We start from the raw sequence: 6,836 nt of genomic DNA, 5'->3' as shown, positions 1-6,836 counted from the left end.
TGTTGTGTTTCATTCTGGATCGAATGGATAGCCAGTGTAGGGTACAGAGCAGCGGGGAGGTGTGCTCTGATCGTGATACTCTAAGTATGATCCGAGCAGCTGTGTTTTGAAGTTTCTGGAGTAGATATTGAGATGAACCAGACAGAATTAAGTTACAATAGTCCAGTCTTGAAAGTACTAATGAACACACAAGTGTTTTAGTGGTATCAGCTGAAAGATATTTGTGAATGGAGCTGATGCGTCTTAGCTCAAGATATGCAGCCTTGCATATGTTCATGACATGTTGGTGCAGTGTGAGAGTATTGTCCAGAGTAACACCTAGGTTTCGTACTGATTGTGCGAATTTAATGTTGGTGTTGCTGATATTTATTGCTTGAGGTAAAGAATATGAATAAGAAAGTCTTTGTTTTGTGATCAGAATGGCCTCAGTTTTATCATCATTCATCTGCAGCCTGTTACATGTCATCCATGATTTCACATCAGAAATTCACCTCTCTACACCTTGGATTGTAGCATCAACTTCAGTTGGGTGGCTAGATTTGTATATTTGGGTGTTATTAGCGTACAATTGGTGAGACATTGGATGATGATCTATGACACTTGAGAGTGACTGAGTGTATAGAATGAAGAGAACAGGTCCAATAACAGACCCCTGTGGAACACCACAACATAGATCAACTGGGCTGGAGTGTATTCCATTTGCATACACAATTTGTGTCCTGTTGACCAAGTAGGACTTGAACCACAGTAAGGCTGTATCATGAATGCCAAATACATGCTGGAGACGGTGAAGTAATATATCATGGTCTATTGTGTCAAATGCTGCAGACAAATCAAGGAGGGTGAGGATTGTTATCTTTCCACTATCCAACGCAGAGAGAATGTCATTAACTACTTTTAGAAGAGTAGTTTCAGTACTGTGGCAAGGGCGATATGCAGATTGTACAATGGTAAAAAGACTGTTTGAATTCAGATGAGATACAAGCTGGGATAGAACAACCTTTTCTAAGATTTTTGATATGAATGGGAGATTAGAAACTGGGTGGTAGTTCTTTAAATCGTTATGGTCTAGTGTTGGTTTCTTCAGCAGAGGCTTTACAGTGGCAGTTCTGACAAATGATGGCAATTCCCCTGATGAGAGAGAGGTATTAATAACGTCAGTTAGTGAAGGCAATACTGGATCTAAACACTCAAGCATCAGTGATGTTGGAATTGGATCAAGTTCACTCTTCATCACGATTGTATGTACAAAATCCAATGAGACAGGTACACATGGTATTGGCAGGAAACTCGTCTTTTTTTAAATGCAGCAAAAAACTTGTGCTATAAATGGCACTCGATTGTTAAAAATCATAGTTCCATTCCAGCAAAACTTTTCAAAATAGAAAAAGGATTTATTTAACTTAAGCAGTGTAGGAAGAGCTAGAAACTACATGCATATACAATTAACAGTTTTAGGGGCAATATCATGCATTGATGATCAACAATTTCAGAGTCACTTGCTTTGAAAGTTCAAGGAAATCCGCTGCCTTTTAAGTTTTATGCATTGAATGCTTGGTGTCATCTTGTGCTCACACAATCATAAGTCTGGTATTTGAACCACAATTAAAGAGTCAGTACATACTCCCAAGAGTTGTGTGAATGGTACAAAACAACAATATCTTGCATTTTATTTTTGTATAATATTACTTTTGTATCATCAACATATTTGTATGGTTTTAGCTCCATTGGCCATTGCCTGTTGTGCATCCTCTGTGTCATCCATCAATTGTCCATTCGTTAGAAGAAAAACTGTTATTATTACTTCTAAACAACTGAGAGGAATGCCTTGAAACCTAACTTGCACATTTATCTCACGGTAAAGTTGGTCATTAAATCTTAAATAACATAATACCTAATCTTTGTTTTTTTATAAATTATATATTTCTGCACATTTTTGTTCGATGATTTACAAAAACAGAATCTAACAAACTGGTACACAGCAATGTCTGCCATTTTTTCTCTGTTAGCCTACTGGTTCACTTAAGTTTCAAACTAATTTTATGAGGAAACAGTGTACAGGAGGCAGTTAAAATATCCAGATAACCAATTCTGTTCTTAAAACGCAAACTGCTATTTACATACTATTGTTAAAGTTTCAAAAAACAAGTTTGTTTTTATCATCAAAGGATAACATGCGGAAATTGGGCGGTGATAGTTGCTAACGTACTTGGAGAAACTTAATGGTCAATCAGCTATCAACACACGTGCCTGTGAATGTGCAAGAGTTTGTCAGGGTAATTGATATAAAGACTAGGTCTAGCTACTGATGGCTTGATGAATACGTTTTGCTACAACACAACACTAGAACTACCCTGGCTAAGGCGAGGGGGCATTTAAAAATGTATGAGTAGTCAATGTACCTCTAAAAGAAAATCACAGGGCAGAGTTGTTTTTCCTTTCTTAACAGAAGAAGGCAACGTTTTAAACTTTAGGCGATTTAGTCACCCATTCTGCATGGTTGTGTGACCCATGCTAAAAGACTATGATGTATTAGTTTCAAACAAAACTATGTTAGCCATCTTGAAAGTTCTGTTGCTACTCTGCATGGATGGTCCGATGGGGTTTTCACTACAAGACTTCTTATGTTGTCTAGTTGGTTCTAAATAAAAATGGTGCTGATCAGACAAAAATGTCATAGTCATGGTGGCCATTCTGAAAATATCGCTGCTTTGCTTGAATTTATTGTCATAGTGACATGGTTTTTCAGACCTCCAATATGACCACCACGGTAGCCATCTTTAAAATCTTATTATTATTACATCATCTGAATATATCATACTGACATGGGTACTCAGAAACATGCTTCTTATGATATGCCATTGGTTCTTTAACAAAATAGTGTTGATCTTATTATCATTGCCCCAAGTGTTGGGATGACCATATAAACAATGGGTTTTCAACATAATACTCTGTGCTATATATTGTTGATGTTTGATAAAAATGATACTAATGTGACTTCCCAAAATTTGAAAATCTTGCAGCAGCTAAATTTCCTAAACCACTGCATACCAGCATTAAAAAAAAACATTTGCAAAATGGAGTTGGTCATTGTTAATAGGTTGATCTAACCACCAAAATAGCTGCTGAGACATGGAAATAGTTATAAGGCATTTTTTCCCAAATGGATAACCGTGTCTCAGCAGAACTTTTCACTAAAGCATTATAACATCCTGCAACTGATTTGGAATGAAATGGGCACTCCTCTAACCTTGAATAGTGCAATACAGTGATAATCAAAAACAAATTCATTTCCATTAATATTGGCATTGACGTGGAGTTTTTCCTAACAAACATCTTGGAATATTTAAATGATTCTGAATAAAAATGCCAAATATCTGAACACCATACCAATTAAAACTGTTATTTGGATGAAGCTGATGATAATGCTTGCAGTTTGTTCTTTTACTTCAGCTTATGAATACAGTGATGTATACAAGTAAATTTTATTCAGACTTTGTATTTAGATGGAGTCCAGTGATAAAGTTCATAGATCTCTGATGTTAAGTGCTAAGGTCATGCCTCAGGTTAGTAGTTGTACTGACTTGTCAGCATGATATCCCAAGCATGAATGGATTTTATTAAATCCATACTGTAAATATATCAGATGCATGAATGAGGCACACACTTAGCCTGTGGGGATATCTTAATTGTCTACAAAAAGACAATTGATTTTCTGCATAAAATCTGGTTCAAGGTCAAAGAACAATGCAGAATTTTGTACCATACTTTTAGTTATCTTGGGGATATGGTAACACTGACAAGAGAGTGCTTTTGTTACCAAAATTTGGTGTGTTGGAGTTAATCAGAAATTATTTTCAATACTCAACAGTTCAACAATAGAATTATACAAGCATACTATTATCTTGAAATTCTTCATTCATTTTGGTTATTACTGTTTATTACTTGTGATAAATTCATTGCTGAAAAAGACTAATGCAACAGCACAATATGATGCTGCTTGTAAATGTAGAGAGATGAAATTTAATAAAGCCAATTAATGTTCATAGATATTTATGTTTTTAATATGAAAAATTCAATTGTCTTGAATTAGAACATCAGCAGTTTATGCAAAGATGGAAATAATTCAGAAATCTGGAATTTGTTAATTCTGGATCACATTTTTTTGTATATCAACAGAACCAGGTATTTTATAAATTTTTCATCTTTCTTTTTTGGGTACATTGACATCTGCTTATCACCACAAATCAAGAACTATCAATTGTTGAATCTGTCCATTTAGTTGCTATTATGCACCATTGATTGTTTCATAAATAGAAGAATGGCTCATTTGATCAGTAAAGGACTGTCTGTACTAGTAGCAGTATTTTTCTTCCTTTGTTTCATTTTTTAAATGACTTAAAATAAGCTCCTTGAATGGATTTATGCTTATTTAGGCGAAAAGAATTTCCAGGTAAGATCATTTCTTCCTTTTACTTGTTAAGTGTTAAAACCATCTCTGATATTCTTTGGCAATGACAAGAGTTTCAAAATAACTGTTGTGGTGTTCACAGTGGATGTCAGCTTGGCACCATTTTCATTTATATTACTAAAACATGAAGGCAAATCCAACTTAGCAAGCAAAGTAACAAAGGTGGGGTGTGAGTGAGATGTCTTTACAGAATTCACTTCAATTATTGTTTCATTCTATTGCAATTAGAAATTTACAATGCTCATAAAACAAATTCAGTTCTAAATTGGGTTTTAAACATTATTAGTTACTAAAGTCCAACCAACAAACTATCTTTTTTTTTTATACAGAATACGGTCTCAATAACATATGAGAAACACTTTTCAGTCTCTGGATTCGTTAAAATTATACAGATATAAATTATTGGTCTGTAAATCCAAATATGATGCTGTTTTTGAGGTAAACATATAGGTTAAATGACCTTGAGTTGTTTATTCAGACCATATTTAATGTGTCTGTGTGTAATTAACTTTCAATATAATCTGATTTTGCTTATCAGACATATTTAATACATGTAAAGACTGGTTTTCCTGGAGAAAAAACAGAGATGAGATATATTTTAGGCATCTCAAAAAGATTGGTCTGTTATTTCTTGATGTGAAGTGTAAGAATTTACATCCATAAATAATTATGTTATACAAAATTACTGCAGTACACACACATACAAGAAATTAGAGTATTAGCAACTGACTGAAATGGTATACTCAACATAATAGATTTGTACACGAAAGAATGGCACATCAGAACTCATTTTTCACAAATATTAAACGATTGTTGATGCAAATTAATAAGATGAGGGTAGTGAAGAAAAGACTGATAAAATATTCTTAAATTGTTGATAAAACACCAAACTTACACATTATACAAGCAGGGCAGAAAAAAAGATTACATTATTGAATGAGTTACATTAGTGACACAGATGATCATTTCCAGGAGACATAATTAAATAAGTAAGCATATAAAACGTTTAATAATATTTACTCATTTATTCTGACAATGATAGAGACTATGAGTTTAGGGAAATATTTGATGATGTAGTATCTATCACTTTTTTTAGATTTCTATCTTTAAATATAGGAATCTAGAAAAATGATAGATACTATGAATTTAGGGAAATATTTCATGATAGAAATCTAGAAAAATTATAGATACTACAAATTTTGGGAAAAAATTTAAATATAAAAAAAATTGCACTACGATGAAGAAAATGAATTTAATAACATAAATGTAAAGGAATAAATGCAAAAAGAAATTATGAAATAATTTTCCACTTGCTCAAATATGTGTCTGTAGAGGAAAGGTTTAATTGACTTCTTAATGCTAAAATTTGGTAGTATTTGACAAAAAGGGATCAGACATAGCCAAACCGTAATGATGGATACAATTGGTTGTAAAAAAAAAAGTAGATTAACCCTTATAAAGATGCATATGGAAAGCCCCTTTATAAAATACGTAAGAACAGTCAGGATCTCAATATTTGTCTATTTTTGCTAAAGGCTCTCTCTAACTTTAGAAAAGCTTGTAGTATATTATATATATATATATATATATATATATATATATATATATATATATATATATATATACACAACTTAAAGGAAGATCATATTGAAGGGATTACTTTATTAAGAGGAGTTATGTATATTTGAACAGCATGATAAAGTCTTAAAGAGTTAACAAATTTTAAAACCTAAACAATGAATAAACAAAACTTATGGATTGGCAAAATGGAAAATATATGGTAGCTATTTTAATAGTTGGAAGCGAGAAGAAAATGGGGTATCACTAAAGTGCCGTATTTCTTTTTTAGGATTGTCGTTAAAATTATAATATGGTTATGAAATTAAGTCTTGTGGTCAAATTCAGCATTTAAATCTGTAAAAGAGGCTCAGTACTTCTTCACTGAAAAGTAGACTTCACACTAGCTTAAAAAATGGTAGCATTTACACTGAAATTTTGTACTGAAGTTTTATATTCAAGAAAGTAGTGCTGTGTAAAGGAAACAAATATAATTCTTTTTCCAACTAGTGCAGGTAGTGGTGGTACCAGGAATTTGTTCTTTGGAAACTTCAAAATGGGGAGAAATATATGGGTAGCTGCATGTATTGGTTTAATTTAGTCAAAATAGCAACAGAAATGCCTGGTATCATTGGCAGTGTAATTATTAAGTAGAACGAGATACCTTTAATTATCACTTGAACTAGAAGAGAACTGTAAATTAAACTAAAAAAGAATTGGTACAGAAAAGCTACAAAACTGGTTTTATAAATTTAAAGAAGAATATAGATTTGTACTTGAAAAGTAAATTAAAAAAACCCAAATCAGC

This window comes from Sinohyriopsis cumingii, chromosome 8 (genome assembly GCF_028554795.1).
Source record: "Sinohyriopsis cumingii isolate HCF-2022 chromosome 8, ASM2855479v2, whole genome shotgun sequence".
Taxonomy (NCBI): domain Eukaryota; kingdom Metazoa; phylum Mollusca; class Bivalvia; order Unionida; family Unionidae; genus Sinohyriopsis; species Sinohyriopsis cumingii.
The sequence above is the reverse complement of the archived record's forward strand: the minus strand, read 5'-3'. Positions refer to the sequence as shown.